This window comes from Delphinapterus leucas, chromosome 6 (assembly GCF_059928025.1).
Source record: "Delphinapterus leucas isolate spDelLeu-1000000601 "Yukka" chromosome 6, BTC_Dleu_Yukka2, whole genome shotgun sequence".
NCBI classification, from domain to species: domain Eukaryota; kingdom Metazoa; phylum Chordata; class Mammalia; order Artiodactyla; family Monodontidae; genus Delphinapterus; species Delphinapterus leucas.
This window is the reverse complement of record NC_143134.1, coordinates 10,863,963-10,883,255: the sequence shown is the minus strand read 5'-3', so window position 1 is coordinate 10,883,255 and position 19,293 is coordinate 10,863,963. Positions and strand designations below refer to the sequence as shown.

At 43.9% G+C, this 19,293-nt stretch overlaps 1 protein-coding gene across 2 annotated transcripts in view; it reads right to left on the bottom strand.

Annotated features, from left to right (window-relative positions):
- LOC111185348 (uncharacterized) overlaps window positions 1-19,293 on the bottom strand; it is a 315,714-nt gene that overhangs the window by 31,905 nt on the left and 264,516 nt on the right. Inside the window, exon 6 of one of the 2 annotated variants that reach the window (XM_089912700.1) lies at window positions 1-19,293. This exon is cut by the window's left edge and continues 31,905 nt beyond it; it is cut by the window's right edge and continues 26,226 nt beyond it. The gene's annotated coding sequence lies outside the window, so the exon portion shown is untranslated. The other variant, XM_089912701.1, reaches the window with a different exon arrangement.

Genomic DNA, 19,293 nt, shown 5'->3' with positions numbered 1-19,293 from the left:
CAGGGAAAATAATCAATATTTCATAGTAACTTTACATGAAGTATAATCTCTAAAAATATAATTCACTACGTTGTACACCTGAAACTAATATAACATTGTAAATCAACTGTATTTCAATTTTTAAAAAGTCAATAATGCCAAATTCTGGCATATATCCCTAAGATGAGACAACATCTCCAACTATTTTAATCATGTATTTTTGCAGAACACATAAAGAGTGAGCTGAAGAAATGTGTTATCCAGAAGACAGAGAGAGGAAAGAGAAAGCCAAACCCAACATCTATCACAAGTTGACACACTCCTTTTTGAAAGTGGATTAAGGTAAATTTTAAAATAAATAAAATTATCACTTTAGAAAAACAGAATGACAATTCCTCAAAATGCGAAGCAGAGTTACCATGTGACCCTAAAATCCCATTCCTAACTATATATCCACGATGAATGAAAACAAATGTCAACACAAAAAACTCATACATGAATGTTCAGAGCAGCATAATTTGCAATAGCCATAAAGTGGAAACAACCCAAATCTCCACCACCTGGTGAATGGAGAAACAAAGTGGCATGGCCAGATACTGAAATATTATTCAGCCATAAAAAAGGAATGAGGGACTGATACAGCCTACAATGTAGATGAACTGTGAAAACATTATGCTAAGTGAAAGAGGCAAGGCACAAAAGATCACTCGTTGTTTGACTGCACTTATATGAAATGTCCAAAATAGAAAAATCCATAAAGACAGAAAGCAGACCACTGGTTGCTCAGGACTGGGGAGTGGGTGAGGGCAGGGAGGAAGTCGACAGTGATTGTTAATGAGTTCCAGGTTTCTTTCTGAGGGTGACAAAAATGCTCTAAAACTGATCATGATGATGGTTGCACAACTCATGAATATACTAAAAAACGTCAAATTATACAATTCAAATTGGGGAATTGAACAGTATGTGAATAATATCTCAATAAAGCTGTTAAAAAATAAACACAAGCAAAGCAAATAAATAGAAAGATACAACTCTCATTGACTCCAGAGAAAAAATTCCAGACAGTCAACTCTGAAACTTAGTATGACAACTGTCCCATTGGCCCTTTTGGAGTAAATATCAAGGGCAACCTTGGCACACAAAGGAACAAAAGCTGTGAATCCCTTTCCCTTCGCGTTTTCCAGCTTCTGAAAATACAGAAGGAAAATAAAAAGGGGGGCAAGTTTTGATTATGACCCCTGTTGCATTTTCACCATATTGGAAAGAAAATACATTGGATCAAAACAAGATACGAGTGGTGTCGTCAAGTGTTTTAAATTAATGAAATGTTTAATTCTTTCTAAATTCCTTCCCAATAGCTATACTAATAACACTTAGCACACATGCTCACAATGTCCGCAGTAGCTAACATATAAAAGTTCATGTCTCACAACTTATATTTTGCAGAAAAGCATGCAGTGTTAAAGGCAAAAAAGCAAATTTTTAAATTTATACTTGGAAAGAACAAATATTATGGAAACAGTAGCATATACATTATTTGTGTAGTCTAAAATGAATATATAAATATAACATAGTACATAATATCAGATTCTCTCATTCTGAAGTACATTGTTAAAAATGAAAATCCCTCCATTTAAGCCTACAGAGCTATTATTGAAATATTAAAAATTTTTAAAATTTATTTACTTTACTTATTTATTTTTGGCTGTGCTGGGTCTTAGTTGCTACACGGGGGCTTTCTCTAGTTGTGGCAAGTGGGGGCTACTCTTCGTTGTGGTGCACGGGCTTCTCATTACAGTGGCTTCTCTTGTTGTGGAGCACGGGCTCTAGGCACGCAGGCCTCAGTAGTTGCAGCACGCGGCCTCAGTAGTTGTGGCGCACGGGCTTAGTTGCTCCGCGACATGTGGGATCTTCCCGGACCAGGGCTCGAACCCGTGTCCCCTGCGTTGGCAGGTGGATTCTTAACCACTGTGCCACCAGGGAGGTCCCTGAAATATTAAATTTTAAATGGGCCCATTTATAAGCAACTTTCTATAGTACAAGCAAATATTAAAAGAATATTTTTAATGAACACTGTAAATCTCTATAAAGAATCTACCTGTCCATATGTGAAGGCATAATTATGAGTTTGTAAATATTCCCTTCTAGGACATAAGAGAATATATTTGCAGTCTTAGACCATATATTAAAAAAATAACCATAAAATTAAAAGTTGACAAATTGGACCTCAAAGAAAATAAAAATTCAAGGTATACCATTAATAAAATGAATATGCAAGCTATAGACTAGGAGAAGACACATGCAATACACATATCTGACAAGGAACTCAGATGCAGAATATGTGAGTAATTCCTACAACACAAAAATAAGAAAAACAAACGACTTAATTTTTTTTTACAAATGAACAAAACACTGGGACACGTCACAAATGATGACAAACATAGGCCAATATAATATGAAATGCTGTTGAATATCTTAAGCTATCAGAGGAACACAAATTAAAATCACCACGAGATACCAAGGCACACACGTTAGAATGGATAAAATTGAAAAGACTGACAGTATCAAGTACAAACAAGGACGTGGAGCAATGAGAACTCTCACACTTTGCTGATGAGGGTAGAATGATACAACCTCCTCAAAAAAATTTTGGTAGTTTCTTGTAAAATCAACCTACCCTGTAATCCAGCAATTCTACTCCTAGTTATCAACTCAAGAGAAATAAACACACAGGTCTGCAAAAAGACTTCTATGAAAAAGTTTACGGCAGCAACTTCGTAACAGTCAAAACTGATAACAACCCAAATGTTCATTGCTATGGTCTGAATGTTAGTGTCCCTTCAAACTCATTATGTTGAAACCTAACCTCCAAAATGATGGTATTAGGAGGTGTAATCACCTTTGGGAGGTGATTAGATCATGAGGGCAAACCCCCACGAATGGGATTAGTGCCCTTATAAAAATGACCCACGAGAGCTCCCTTGCCCCTTCCGCCATGTGAGGACATAGCAAGAAATTAGCAGTTTGTAACCCAGAAAAGGGCTCTCACTGGAACCCAACCAGGCTGGCACCTTCATCTTGGACTTCCAGCTCCAGAACTGTGAGCAATATATCTCTGCTGTTTATAAGCCACTCAGTCCATGATATGTTGTGATAACAGCCCAAAATAACTAAGACGTCCACCAACAGGAGAATGGATGAACTGTTTCACACCTTTTCATTCCACTGTGTGGTATGAATTCCTTAGTATCACCTTTCAATTTACTAATTTTCTCTCTGACTGGGTCTCGCCATCAGTTTATCCAGTTTAATCAATCTGTTTTATATCAGTGATCCTGTTATTTATTTCTAGAATTTCTAACTTGTTCTCTTTTGTATTCATCTATTTTAGTTCTGCTCACTGTTTCATAATTTCTTGCACTTTTATGGATGTCACTCCTTTATTTTTCAAAGTCATTATCAACTTTACCTCTTTTTAAATTTGTCTCCTTATTGTTGACTGTGTTGGCTATCCTCCTCCCTGCTTTCTTATCTAGAGGTTTGTAAGCGTCCTCACCGGGTCTCTCGCTGAAGCCCCAATTCAGGACCATGCCTTATACTTGCAGTGCAGGTTTTCTATCCCATGGAATATGGCAGATACTGAAGAGCCAGTTGACAGTTTAGATTTGGTTGGGTGCCTGTCTCTAATCCCTTCTTTCTCCCTTTGTAGGTGTGCAGCTTTGTATAATCCACTGACCTGTAAAGGTGCTGCAGCATTTTTTTTCAGCTTCCTCTTCTGAGAAAGGAAACTTCTCCCCAGTCTCCTGTATTAAGAAGCAATCAGTACTGTGAGTCTATTTCCTTTTTGTTACATTTGTTAGCTTTGTTTTTTAGATTCCACATATAAGTGAAAACGTGCAATATTTGTCTTTGTCTGTCTGACTTATTTCACTAAGCAGAATGCCATCCAGGTCCATCCATGTTATCACAAATGGCAAGATTTCTTTTTTTTGGCTGAGTAATATTCCAGTGTGTGTGTGTGTGTGTGTGTGTGTGTGTGTGTGTGTATACATATATCACATATTCTTTATCCATTCATCTATTGATGGACACTTAGGTTACCAGTGGATGCCAAAGGGGAGGGGGTGGGATGAGGTGCAAAATAGGTTAAGGGGATTAAGAAGTACAAACCACGAGTTATTTGTTATCAGTTACAGGAACAAAATGTCAAGCACAGGGAACACATTCAATACTTTAAAACAACTTTGTATGGTGTGTAATCTATAAAAATATTGATCACCATGTTGTGCACCTGAAACTAATATAATACTTAAGTAAATTATACATTAATAATTTTTTAATTTTTAAAGAATTTAGAAATTAATTACATAAAGAAAGAAAAAAGAAATCAGTACTGTCTACCTCAAAGGGGCCATTTTAATCCTGAAGGAGTCTAGATCTCAGCAGTCTTCAGCCCTACTTACCCCTTTGTTTTGTGTGTGGTCTATGAAGACACAGACCTTGTTTAAATACATCTACATATTTAAAATTTTCTTTTTTCTTACTTTATATATGACTCCTCTGTGTTTGGAGCAGGGTCGGTATCAAAATCCACTGGGTTTGTGCATAAGGAGGCCACCTAGTGGCCGAAATTATTACAGCTTAAGTAGATACGCATTTGGAAGTCTGTCAACACAGGAATCCTTCGTCATTAGGCCTGCCCTAGTGCCTGGCTTAAATTAGATGTTTATTAAATATTTCATGAGCACATGAACAGATGAAAACACTGTTATAGTTAAAGCCGAGTTCTGAGATGAAATGGTAGACCTTTGGGCCATATTGAGAAAGAATGACCACCACCAAGGTAATCTGGCCCACATTAGATCTATAAAATTAATATGGGTCATTGTTCCATTTCCTATAGGAAAATCCAGACTTACTAAGACGTGTAAGATCCACTTCCTTCCAGCATCACCTTCCCACAACCCATCCGTACGCTGCAGTTCCAAAGTAGAGCCTCCCAATCCTCTATACCTCTATAAAAGTCACTTCCTCTGCCCAGAGGACCATTCCCTGGTCCAACTGGAAAAATCTTCAACATCTTTCGTCAGTCACCCCTCACCAGCCTTTCTGCTCCAGTCCGCCAGCCGAAGCGCCACGTACACACTCTCTTCTCCATGCCTAGAGCATCACAGCTCACTCTATAAAGGGTGTTTGTCCATCATAACTGACTCTATAAAGGGTTCCACGTGTCTTTTCCCCATTGGTCAGAGAACTATTGCATTCAGAGATCCTGTGTCACTCATTTTTGATTTGTAATATCTGGCAGTGAGCTTGAAATACAACAGACGCTTAATAAATATCTGATGGCTCAATGAACAAAGTAATAGTGCTTTGTTTGAGGTAACCAGTGTTTGAGCAGGTGCTTAAAGCTTTCTGAATTTTTTTTTTCAGATTTGAAGCAAAAGATACAATTTTGCTTCCCAGTGCATTGAATCAATGAAACCCGTTTCCTCGGGGAAGCTCGTCACTCTATTTGGCAATGCTTATTGAATGGCGGCCACCTGCCAAACCTTGTGGCGGGTGAAGGAGAGATTGTCACGAAAGATCTTCCCCAACTTCCAAATCATTGTGTGATTACACACCCCTGGAGACACGTGAGGTTGCCATAGTTCCTGTACGTCACTCTGATAGACTGCTCATCTGGGAACAGACAGTGTGGAGGCCGGTGGAACTGGGCAGAACCCTGCGGGCCCCCCCAAGTACAAAACCAAGCAGTTAACGATTACGACAACAGAGGCACAGACTCAGCCTCTAATGCACATTCCTGAGTTGTTTTACAGATACTGTAACTGCCACCAGAGGGAAAAAGCTAACTGCATGATGACTGGACTGTAGCCATGACATAAGCTCTCCATCTTGAGCATCACTGAACCTATGGCTAGTACAGCTCCAAGAACTGGCCTCAGGAGAATGAGATTAGCAGCATTGCTCACAATAATCTATACTTTTGTGGGTATCAAAATAATTGTAGCTTCCTCTGCCTGTGTATATAAGCAGGCAACTAAAATTGTCAGCAAAGAGATGCTACAGACCCATGTTGATACACTCTGAGAATTTGGTGCCCTACGTCAGCATCAAGAAATTACCGAAGATGGATCTTCACCCCTAATTCCACAGAAATGGAATGATGTCTGACAAGTAGGGATTTGCAAGCAGCTCTTTGTAGGAAAACGCCCTCAGCAGGAAGCCCCTTTCCTTGTCATTTTAGCAGAGCCATATCGTGACTTTTCACCAGGCACCCCATGCTCTACTCATCTCCAGCCCAAGTACACCTTTCAAGTCTTTGGATCACACAATACTTTGCCTAACTTGTCGGTTCTTCCCATAGATCAAAGACGTAGAAATGAAGAGTCAGTAATTAACAGGTGACCAGATCTCTTCCCAGGCTTCCGCTTCAGTAATCTCCCGAACAAACTGTGTGAACAAGAGAACATCTAGAGGAAGATGAGGAGGATTCCACGAGCCTGCACACAGTAGGGGACGCCGATGACCCTGAGCCCCCATCTCAGTGATTACCTGAGATTACTCCCCTCCTTCCCTTTAAAACTTCCATGGCGAGCAGAATCTCAGAGGTGGTTTTGGGGAGACATGGAGTCCACCACCTCCCCAGATTGCCGGCATTCTTATTCAAGGAACCTTTCCTTTCTACCGACATTTGCGAGCACGTAATTGATTTTGTTTTGTAAGCAGCAAGCAGCGGGACCCAGCGTTTGATAACACCAGGATATATGAAGAAATCTTTAAACGCTGACCACCTAATTGTACACAGATATTCCAGTTTGCGTTTCTGTGGGCATTCGGTCCTTAAATTCTGAACACGTGATGATGTAGTCTCATCGGCCAGAACATTTTCTTGAGCCGTGGTGAGTGCCAACCGGATTCAATTAAACGTGCTGCTGGTGACGCTCACTGGAGGAAATCTAAAACTATGCCAAACAGAGGTGTGACTTAAGCAGGAGCAGCAGAATGGCTGCTGATTCAGTTTCCGTTATTTTAAATCTTTGTGGATGAAAAATGACACCGGAGACAAAAGCACCTCCAAAAATTCAGTAAAATCATCACACGTCCCCATGTTAGATAAAGCAGTAAAGTGTACAGTCTTACATTATATATTTCAGGTGCCTACAAGAGTCAAGAACATACCATGGGAGCTTCAACACGTATGAAAGTCCCCTCTCACTTTCAGGCACCAGCCTGATTGTCATGGGACCTGCCACTCAACGATCCGTAGAGCAGCATCTGAAGTGGGACTACGTGCAATTTCCACCCAAGTGTCCTCGAAAGTGGTTTATAGTCCAAACTCTTCTGGTTCCCTTGCTGACAAAATTCAATCTTCACTCTAAAGATGATTTGCTGGACAGCAGTAGAAAGGGTCCAGCCGATCGGGTGGTCTTCAATGAGAGGATTCTTAGTATGTGCTAAATCTAAATCCAAATTAACCAGATCATCTAAGAAAAAAAAAAAAAATCAGAGTCTCCGTAGTTTGAGTTAATTATTCAGAGTTGCCTTTAAAAGAAGATTTTGATTCTCATTCAATGGTTCAAATGGAAACTACAAAAGAGTTATCTTTCATTTTCAAAAGAGGCTGGTTTTATGTATGTCCCAACAGTGATATTCCCTTCTCCTTTAGACTAAGTGGGTAAAGCCAAGATTAATATAAACGGAAGAAGATGTACCAACTAAAGGTGGTTCTCTTAGATTCTGAAGGGGTTGATTCAATGAGCAAAAATAAAATTTCTGTTTCTATGGTTATATGATGTTGAATCCTTGTGAAAGGACATTTTCAGATTCAATAAACTTTACTCAAAATATATACTTTTGAGGACCATAATCGGCAAAACATTCCTTCACATTTTATTTTAAAACAGGAAGACCCAAATAGATGTGTTTCAATAACCCTGTGACAGCAGTTATGTCAGTGATTACTTACGATAGTAGGTATAATAAGACATAGAGGGCAGACCTGTGCCGGCCAGCGGGGGGATGGTGGGGGAGGGATGGGATTAGCAAAGGCAAACTGCTATATACACAGGATGGATAAACAAGGTCCTACTGTAGAGCACGGGGAACTGTATTCAATATCCTGTGACAAGACATCACGGAAAATAAAATGAAAAAGAATGCATATACGTATAAGTGAATCACTTTGCTGTACGGCAGAAATTAACACAACATTGCAAATCAACCATACAATTTAAACAAGAAAATTTTAAGAGAAATAAATAAAAACAATAGGCATAATAATATAGCAGGGAATCAACTGTCTCCTTTAATTATTGCCAGTTATCAGCATAATGATAATAAATAAACAAATGTGTTTAAATGGAGTTATTCTAACACAGAGATGAGCCCACTGCAAGCTGAATGTCCTGTTTTGGTGGCAGCCTGATGCATGTTAATTATACCATCTCTTAAACTTTAACTCCGTGAGCTCTCCCATTCCCCTGCAAGGGGTGTGAATTAAGATTTAAACAGCAGTCTGTTTCAACATCTACTGGCAAGGCGGTCACACAAGAGATCGAACAAAAACAACTTCTTCATACGCTTTTAAGTGAAGGAAATAGACAAGGCTGGCCCCTTGGGAAAATGTACGAGAGATTTAAAAGTCAGGAAAAGATATGTTCAGAGGAGAAAGACTAAAATACTGCCAAAAGAAAAATGAGGAAAATGTGGACATCTGTCACTCATGTCTCCTTGCTAAATGGGAGATCAAAACCTGGCTTTTCTTCCTTCTGCTTTATCCAGAGAACCCACGGAGCAATTAAACCCTGGGTCTCTGAAGCCACAAAGGTGCTGGATGGCCTGACTCTGAAAGCATCAGAAAGGAAGGACTTCTGCACAGTGGTAGGTTTTTTTCAGGTTTGACTTTGCCTCAAAGCTGCTCTATTCCTGCCAAAAAGCCAAGGCTGTCTCTAACGATCTCCGACCGCCGGTGCAAAGAAGAGGAGACACAAAGCTAAGAGGATTTTTAAGAGAGAGCAGAGCCGTATCTGGTAGCTGGCAGTGGGAATGACACTTTCAGAGCCTGCGCGGAAGGAAAACATACCTTTGGTAGCAAATTAGGAACACAGGTGAAGCTGTAAATATGGTTGATAAAGTCTGTAATAATTAGCGGCAGGCCACTGCCTACAATGAGAACAAAAGGACTCCCCTTCAAAGTCCTCCTTGCCTGTCACCTACCACCAGAGTTGATGAGTAAGTAAGAGTTTAAAGTTCTAGCGAAAGAACTTATGTTCTATTTCCACAACACCTAAAAACAGTCTTTAATGTGTGGGTCTCCTTTTTTTTTCCATTTCAAAAGCTCTGGTCAAGGTGCAAGATAGGAGAAATTTGGAGAACACATACCCAGAAAGCCTCCTACCCCACCATACCTCTGCCAACTATATTCCCAACGCTAAGGACAGACAAGCACAGAAAGCACCACTGAACTGATCGTGCCTGGATGCCCTCAAGGCCACTGAAGTCCCACAGAGGTCTCTGGATGATGACATCATGAAGTGGCAAGTGGTATTCGGCCGGATGTGCCCTGTAGAGCTTCAGGACGTTTCCACGCACATCCAAGAACAGGAGAGGCAAGATGGAGAAGATGTGTCATGGAAGGGCTTCACAAAGAAGCGAAGGGTCCACCATATGCGAAGTGGCACAGACCCCACAGCACACGCCCACTAGGAACAGCGCAGCATCTTGAAATGACTCCTTCCAGGGTGTCGACATCTAGCAGCAAGGTTCAACCTTGTTATAAATAGCCATGGTTGTTTCAACATTCATAAGGCAAAGTATAATAAGGGTATATTACTTTTATCATTTTTCTTGTCGCTGAAACAGATTTAAACTAGGAACGTAAAATTGATGACGCTATGCATGATGTGAAAAGATCAACATTGTCTTAAAAAAATATATCCTTCTCTCAGGACAAATGTCCTAAGAGAAAAACGTAAGACAGAGGAGTGAATAAGAACAGACTCTGATGCTGGACTCTACACACCAGAGCCCCAGGCTCAGGGGGCCCCTGTGGCCTGCCAGACACGGCTGTAGTGAAACTGGCCACCTTAATTTTTTGTGGACAGCCGTGATGCAGTGACAATTAAATGCCTTCTCCTGTTTTCCAATAAACTCAAACTTCTGTATTCATATACAACCGGCATAAAAGAGAGAACGTGCAAAAAAATGGCTCACATCCAATGTCTCCCTAATTTAAATGTGGCAGGAAGAAGCGGGGGCAGGGCTTGGATACTTAGTTTTGAAAAAAATAAATATATGAGACTCTGGGGCTTTTTTTGCCCAATTAAATTTGTCAAGTACAATGCCCAGCAAATGTGTATGTAGCCAACTATTTACTAAACTAGATTGTCTCTAATATTTTCCTGCTGGTATGAGTTTAACATACCGAAACCATCCTTTTTTGTTGTCTTTATAAACGTCGGGACGCCTCTGAGGTAGTTTCAGAGGGGTAACTGAAGCAGGAGGCCGACTCAGCTGACACCTCCAGACAAGACAAGCGGGCACCCGGAGACGGATGCAAGCGAACCCCACTCCTGTGTGACTCTCCCCGTAAGGGGGTGGACCTGACAGGTCTTTGCGGAGACTCCGGTGCCTTCATTTTCCACTGAACTGGGCCCAGCGTCCACTGCACACTGACTTCCGTCACTCCACAACCCTGAGGTGTGAAATACTGCACAAATTTATATTTGCTCTGTGCTTTAAAATCATCTACTATGACCAGCATCTTAAAGTGTAAGTTACTTGCTATAATAATAAGAATAATGGTACTGTTACTATTACTATCCACATAATATTTGCTTCATATCTGTCTTAACCTGGGCTTTTTCTAACTTTTTAAGACAGCAAGGCATGGAACTCAGTATGAACTCATGCTTTGAACAGGAATCCAGGGCCAGCTGCCATTTCTGTGAACCCCAAGTATCTGTACTCACAATAGTAGATAATAATAAAAACCTGCTTTCTACCTTTTTTTTTTTCTCATCTAAACCACAAAATACATTCCTGCGATTAGATGGTACTTCAGGTTATGGCTAACTTTCTCTGTGTGTTTCCAGCACTGAATAAAAGCAACTTAGGCAGACTCAGAGGACTTGAGTGATTTAGTTGAACCTTGGTGTTTCTCCCTGTTTGGGTCTCACTTGGCAGCACCAGGCCCTCCTGTAAGCTCTCACATCTGTGTGCTCTGCCTAGTTTGGCTTCAATGTCCTGGAAGCCGACAATGTCCTGTGTCCAGCAACACAGGCTGGAAAGACACTTTAGACACTTCTTATCGCTGATGTTTACCAAAGCCACGTGGACTGTTATTCCTGAAATGTGGTGTCTCTCCCAGCCTTTCATGAGACCAGGATTGATGACAGTGACTTAGAGCAGGGGTTCTCAACCAGGGGCGATTTTTGCCCCCCTAACCCCCTGGGAACACTTGGCAGTGCCCAGAAATCTTCTGATGGTCACAACCAGGTGGATCTCCCAGACAGAGGCCAGGGACGCTGCTAAACACCCTGCAAGGCCCAGGAGAGCGCTCGGAAACAGAGAGTCATCAAGTGCAAAGCAAGTGTCACTGACAGCGTATTCCATCCCCACCAACATCCATGTCAGTGGTGGCGTCTCCCTCTATCTACTGTGGCATCGTGGCTCCTCTGGGTTGGAGGTAGCACCTAGCACTAACGAAATATTTCTCATCTACCCCTCAACCCCTAGCCATTTCACGTAGCTTTATGTGGCTATGGTGACTGCCACGACTTTGAAGTCTACAAAACTTTGAAAACTCCTTGGGGAAAAAAATCTGCTGTAATTGTCACATGATTATTGAATTATCTACGAAGGAAGGCTTTGACAAGGAGATGCTGTCAAATGAAGAGAAAACAAATTCCATTTACTCTTTGTCGGAAAAAAAAAAAGCGCAGAGATTTAGCAGCCGTCAAAGATGAAAACTGTCATTTTCAACTGTCATTTTCACCTAGCCATTCCTAAGAAGAAAAAGTGACAGGAAATGCTTATGACTCACGCTGTGATGCTCGAACAGTTCTAACAGGGAAGGTATGAAAACAAACTATACCCATCAGCTTGAAGAAGTTTAGAGAAAGAATTCTGCCTCTGCAGAAATAGGTTGTTGTGTAAAAATTCTGGGGAATTTAACAGGTACAAATGTCCTTGATGACACATTTCTTAGGGATTTCCCATTTTTGGTACTATTTCCAAGTAGAGACAGAGTCAGGGAAACGGAGGTAAGTAAATCAAAACAATTTCTTTGAAATGCTGTAATTCATATACAAAATGCAGCTACGTAAACACCAGCAGTATGATGGGTGATTTGCATCATTTTTCTGTACTGAATCTACCTAACAGCTAATATGTCAGTAACTCACATTTTTGCACAAAGGCACAAGTCCTCTAGAGCTGGAGTTTCAAATGAAGAAAATGGACACCCACAGGGGAAGCCACATTTATTTCCTCCTGAGTTTTATGTTCTAACCAACGGTGCTGCCAGCATGTTCCCCCAAACACGACTCTAAACTCCACCTTCTGTGTAATATGCTCACTTCACAAAGAAGGTAGATATCTCTGGGCTAGTGAGTCAATGTGATACTGAAAAGCTACATATAAAAATGTGATGACCCCCTGTCATATAGGCAGAGTATGGTCCCTGTTAAGCTCAGTCTAGAATCATAATTTACAGGAGCAATAGTACGGCCCAGAAATCCTAACTAACATGTCACAAGGATACTTTTCAAACTTCTGAGATAGAAAAGAATACAGGAAAATATCTATGTACTGAAGATATGGCTCTAAAATATATAAAGTGTTTTCCCCACACAAGAGTAAGAGACAATACAGTCTCCTACAAAAAGGAATCATGTCACTGAAATTAGCCTAAGTAAAATGTTCCAAAAGTTGTCTTCAAAAGGAAAATATTCTCAAGCTTGAAGAATAATTCCAGAAAGTCAAAAATGTACAGAATGAGAAATATAATTGTGATGGTTGATTTTATATATCAACTTGGCAAGGCCATGGTACCCAGATGTTTGGTCAGACACTAATCTGGATATTGGTGTGAAGGTATTTTTAGATGAGATTAACATTTAGATCAGTAGACACTGAGTACAGCAGATGCCCCTCCATGGTGTGGGTGGGCCTCGTCCAATCAGTTGAAGGTCTTAAGAGGAAAAAGACTGACCTTCCCCTCAAGGGAGAGAAAATTCTGCCTGTGGGTCTGTCTCTGAACCTGAGTGGCAACATCAGCTCTTCCCCGGGTCTGCAGTCTGCTAGCCTACCCTGTAGATTTTGGAGTTGGCTGTCTTCACAATCACTTTAGCCACTTCTTAAAATAAATCTCTCCCTCTCTCCACACACACACACACACACACACCCCCTACCGATTCTCTGGAGAATCCTAATAATGACCTTACTTTGACATTGTGAAAAGAAAAACAAAGAAAACTACTGCATATAACTAAACAAATACAAAGAATTTATGGATTCTCTATTTGGTTCTCTTTCTGTTAGGTCTGTTTTACAATTCCTTGTTCTCTGAAGATGTTTTCACAATCTTGTCTGTTATCTCTTTAAACAGCTATGTCAAAGGTTCCTTCTTTAACAATCATTCCATTTCTAATAACCTAACCAATTTACAGGACGTGTTCCGGCTGTGTTTTCGTGCTGGCCCACAGATGTGTGCTCTGTTACTTGTATGGGTAAGAACTGTTTACAGCGAGCTACTTTCCACAAAATGTTATCTCTAGGAACTCTTCGAGACCGGGATGAAGTTGGGTTGCTTCAGAGCGAATTTGCTTTAGCTTCTGCCAGGAAATTTTAAAGTGCAGCATTTCACTGACTGTAAGCTATGGACAGAAGGATGCATTTTGATTTTACAGGTGTTAAAATGGGAGGAAGAGAAGCTGCATCACAAAATCAATGCAGTTCAATGCATGTGTGGCTTAAAGTTTTATGGGCAATACAAAATACACGAGTTTGGCCTCTGAACACAGCAGGCTTGACGTTTTAACTTCTCAGCGTAATTCCCCCCACCCTGTTCTCTAAGGTACCAGGGCCAAATGCCTTCCCCCAGGGAAGGTGGGAGGGTCAGGGCACCTCTTCCTTTCACCCTCCCCACGAGGAGTGACACCATTCAGCCCCAGTGTTGTAGGTCTCCCGGCGGACACCCCAGCCCGCAAGAACTTTTACTTGGAAGACAACTGAGCTGGAATTCACGGTGGCAGGAAACACACACAACTGCTTCCCAACTTCCTAAAAAAAATGCTTAAAAAAATTAAATAAATCATGACAGTAAAGAGAACAAAAAGGAACACAAGCAGACTAGAGACTTTCAAATACTGTTGGAGGATGAGGAGTAAGAACAAAGGTATTTACTGATTTAAAATAAGGACAAACACAGTCCCACTACCTGCAGGTCCAGCGGCACAGAGCTGGAATGCACTGGCTCCTGAAGAACCCGAACATGGACACGTCGGCGGGGTCAGCACCAGCCCGGCCCTGGTCACCAGCCCCCGTGGCGGGAGGCCTTTGAGGCACCCACACCCACAAGGGCCTCCTGATGTGAGGGCCAGCTCTGCACAGCTCCATCTCACCAAGAATACAGCAGCAGCACACCGCAGGGGATGGACGGGCCCCCACGACCACCACATCCTCCCCGCTGCTGGACATCACTGCCTGCTCACTCCCAGGGCCCTTCCTGGCCTGTGTGTCACTGCGCCAGGCAGTCAAGGCCCTGGCTGGCCGCCTGCAGCATCTGGCGGTAGCACCTCCAGCTGGAACCACCTGCCACCTGGCTCCCTGGCTGGCCGCCTGCCCGGCAGGCCCAGCGGTGGCACCCCAAGCCCGGCTGCTTCCCGGAGACCAGACACTGACGGCGCCCCTTCATCTCTGCCTGGCCAAGGATGGCCTCTGTGGAGCCTGGGGACCAAGAACGAGTACCTGCCACACGACCACCAGCACAGAAGCCTCCCCCTGACCGGGCACCCACCTGCTGCCTCTCTGCTTCCACCAGCATGCTTCCTGTTTTTATAGCCAGCGGAAGTGGGTAGACAGGGCCTGGACGGTCACTTTCTATTCCACATCCTCTGCATCTACGTACCCTTCTTGGGAACGAAGGGCTCCCTGGGTCATTTCTTCATAGTCAGGTTCCTAGAAAGTGACTACACTGCATGGGTGACACAGATGATCCAGATCCCCGCGCAGACTGATCACAAGGGAACTTGGATGGGCTCTCCACCACGTCTACATGGCCTGCAGCGCCCACACGCCTGCCTTCAGGAACGGCCTAGTGGACACCCCAATGTCCAGCTGGTGCACCGTCTTGTTCCCAGGACCCCTGGACAGAGATACCCAAGGTAGCCCCCCAGGCCGCCCCTGGGGCCCGGCACGGCCCACAGTCCAGTCCAGCCCTGCGCTCAGCCACCCTCGGTGCACCCACTCATTGCAGGGGTCCCGCGCTCTGGCTACAAGCTGCCCTCCCCCCCCAGGAACAACAGCCCCACCTGCAAGAGGAGCTGGAAGCCAGAGCAGAGGGAGCTTGGGGACAACGCTGCTACAACCCAGGATCCGGCGCGGGCGGGCTGGGGAGATGAGGCTCTGACCCAAACCCTCCCCTTTATCTTCCAGGTGCAGATCCAAGAGCCAAAGAGCAGTGGGCCCTAGAAGGAAGTGATACCAAGCAGGGCCCTGTGGGGCTCCTGGGCACAAAAGCCTTTCTGTGTCCCCCATTTCTTGGTTACTAGAAATAGGCTTCATTCAGCCTCCATGACCTTCTCTGAGTTCCAACAGGCAAGTTCAAACAGTTGCTGATCAGGGAAGGGAGGGGATGCAGAGACAAGGGAGGAGCAGTCTGGAGAAACAATAGTGCAGCCTTGGGGCAGGTCCTGGCTCCCCCTCAAGAGATACACACAACAACATCTTTGGGCTGTTTTGCAGATACTAAAGCCTCCACCAGGTGGGAGAAGTTAACTGCATGCTGCCCACAAGCACGTAGACCCCAGACCAGCTGGAACCAGAAGGCTGACGATGCCGATTCCCGAGGACCTCACCACCAGCCAGTCAGAAGGATGTCCAAGAGCTGACCACGCCCTCTTTGAACCATTCCTGTACAACTCCTCACTACTCCCTCCAGGTTGGGACACACAGTTTTTCTGTGGTTTTTTTTTGTGGTACGAGGGCCTCTCACTGCTGTGGCCTCTCCCGTTGCGGAGCACAGGCTCCGGACGCGCAGGCTCATCGGCCATGGCTCACGGGCCCAGCTGCTCCGCGGCATGTGGGATATTCCCGGACCGGGGCACGAACCCGTGTGCCCTGCATCGGCAGGCGGACTCTCAACCACTGCTCCACCAGGGAAGCCCTGGGACACACAGTTTTGAGGGCATTAGCCCGCTGTGGCCCCCCTTTGCCTGGCAAAGCAATAAAGCCGTTCTTTTCTACTTTACCCAAAACTCTGTCTCTGAGATTTAACTCGGTGTCGGGGTAGAGAGGCCTGATTCAGCTTCAGAAGGATGGGAAGTTTGGGGCAGCTGTGAGCACTGTGTTGCTTCCTTTTTCTGCTTTCACGGGGGCAGGTGGTTGGTGAGCAGAGAGGGAAGCTCTACTGAGCCCAGAAACCAGGAGAGATTCAGCAGTGATGTTCCACCAGGTGAGGGCTGAGCCCGCCTCACGGGACCCCGCAGTGCCTTCCACACCCTCGCCTGCAAAGCTCGGGTGTCCACAGGCTGGAAGGAGATGGAGAAGCGGAGCTTTCCGAGAGAGATTTAGAAAGGAAGCCGGTGCTCAGAATCTGAGCCCCGGCCAAGGCAGTGCCTGGGCGCTCAGCTCAGTTGGGGGCTGGGTGTGACCCACGTCTGCCTCAGCTCTTGAAGGAGTCATTTCCCCACTTTCAGAAGCAGGCAGGGCACAGGACTGTGGTCTTGGAGACATCGGGCCCCGAGGGATCTACCGATTTGGGTCTCCTGTTCCATCCGGGGTACCAAGTGGGCACGTGGTCTCAGGTCTTGCCTCAACAGCTAGTAGAGAGGGTTGCTGGCTGTTAAAAATCCCTTCAGCTTGATTCACCTCTTCTAACCACCACCCAACGAACAGGACACTCTTAGGACAAGGAGTCCACATCTTGTTTCACAAGCAAGTGAGCAAGCAGATGGGGCAACTCAGTCTTTTCTCCTTCCTAGAAATAAATAGGGTTCCCAGTGGTTTCCCTTTGCTCCCCTACTCGTAATTCCAAGTTTAATAAAATAGCGGTCAGTGAGCACAAGTGGTGAGGTATGGAATTTGCAGTCGCAAGGAAAACACAAGCTTCAGTCATAAAGAATATAAAGGCTGTGAGAAATATTCTGTAACCTAAATTATGTTACAGCATTATTTATGAGCACAAGCAGTGGGTTAAATATAATCACTTCATAGCCCTAAACCAGAAGTAGGAAGATAAAAACAGCGCAGTTCGAGATTATCACTACTGTCATTAGGCATCTTACACTGTCAACTCTGTTCAAGTACCTTTCTCTGTTGGAGACCAGCAAGGAATTCAGGATAACCTCTTACAAAGCTTATCAGCCTAATACTGAAATATAGTTTTTTAGTCTCTTGGTTTTTAAAAGATAAAAGCAGCTTAACCCCATCTCTAGAGAGCAAACTAGGAATGTGCCCCAGGGGGCTCGCCTTAACTCCTGGGCTCACCCTCACCATTCACGCCCTCTCTGCTCCCCACAGCCTTTCAGCCTACAATAGGGAAGGACAAATCTGACTCCACATTGCATCTGTTCCTTTTACTTTAACCTTTGTATTCTATTGCTTTCACTACAAGTTAATCACTAAGGGGATGTTGCCTATAGCTGAAAGTGTACAACAGTGGCCCACCACTGGGAACCCTCCTCCCATGCCTGAATGTTAAGCTAAAATACCTCTGTTTTTAGCTCACAGGAAACATCCTGACCAGGCCCACCTGTGAATGGCTGCAGGAAAGAAGAAATTAACACATCCCCTCCAGAGGCTGGCTGGAACCAGACTGGAAATATTTGCAACAACTTATCACCTTTTTTTTTTTTTTACTTCACCCCCCCCTTTTTTTTTTTTTTTAACTTCACCTCTCCCTCTTTGTTCTATGAAAGAAACAAGCATCCAAACCCAGGGGAGATGGTTCTTTGGGACATGAGTCCATCTTCTTGGTCTGCTGGCTTTCCTGAAAAAGTCACTGTTCCTTGCCCCGATACCTCATCTCTCGACTGATTGGCTTGTTGTGCAGTGAGCAGTATGAGCTTGGACGTGGTAACAAGCCCAAGGCGGTGGGGGGAGGGGGGGAGGGTTATTCACCTCCTCAACAGCATCTAGTCTGAGCATATGCAGCATTTTGGACACTGGGAGGAGAGGACCTCAAACTAGAAGAAAACAGCAGAGCCCTGGGAGAGCTCATATTAGTTTAGGGAGAGAGTGGCAGACCATCAGGGAGATGAGGGTCCTAAGGTATGTCAGGATGCGGTTGGAGGCACCACCTACAGAGAGGCTGCCATGATTACTTGGAGGTTTGTCAAAACAAAGATTTTTTTAAAACAACAGATGGAGGAGAACAGTTTGCAGAAGAATTCAGATGTTTTCCATTTGGGCAGAACCTGGTTTAAGACAAACAACCTGGGTAGAAAAATTAGAATTGAAGAGTGCAACTTTCATTGGGTCCCTCCCTCCAGAATCCTGAAGGTGCCTACCCTGCCCCATCCCTCTGTGCCCTGACAGCTAAGTTTGGGTGTGGTGTCACCAGCCTGCTGGCCACCTGGCTTTGGGCCCAGGCTACACAACCTGAGCCAAGCCCAGGTCCTCAGAGCACCTCAGCCACTATGGCCTTCTCTCCGCAGCTCAGATGAGCGTGTCCTCACGTGGCCACGAAGTGACACGCCAGCGACAAAAAGCTCAGAATGGAACAATGTAAACGTGAGTGACCTAAAGCCAAACACTGACAGGTGAGGAAATATGCTTAGGGAGGACAACTCATCTCCTGTCACATAAAAAATGTGGCACGACTAACACTGAACTCACTTTTCAACAGTTCCAACTTCATGTTTATCTTGGCTGCTTTGATATTCCTACCACCTGGCCAGAGACACTTTCTGTAATTAGGTCCAACATCAGCTTCCTTGTCATGCCAATTTGTTACCACATCCCAATGAAATAAAGCTGAAGAATAAAGTTAATTTTGACAAAACATCCAAAAACAAAAAAAGTGAAGAACAAAAAAACAACCAAAAAACAGATCTGAAGGCCTCAGATCAAAACACCTGTGAGAGG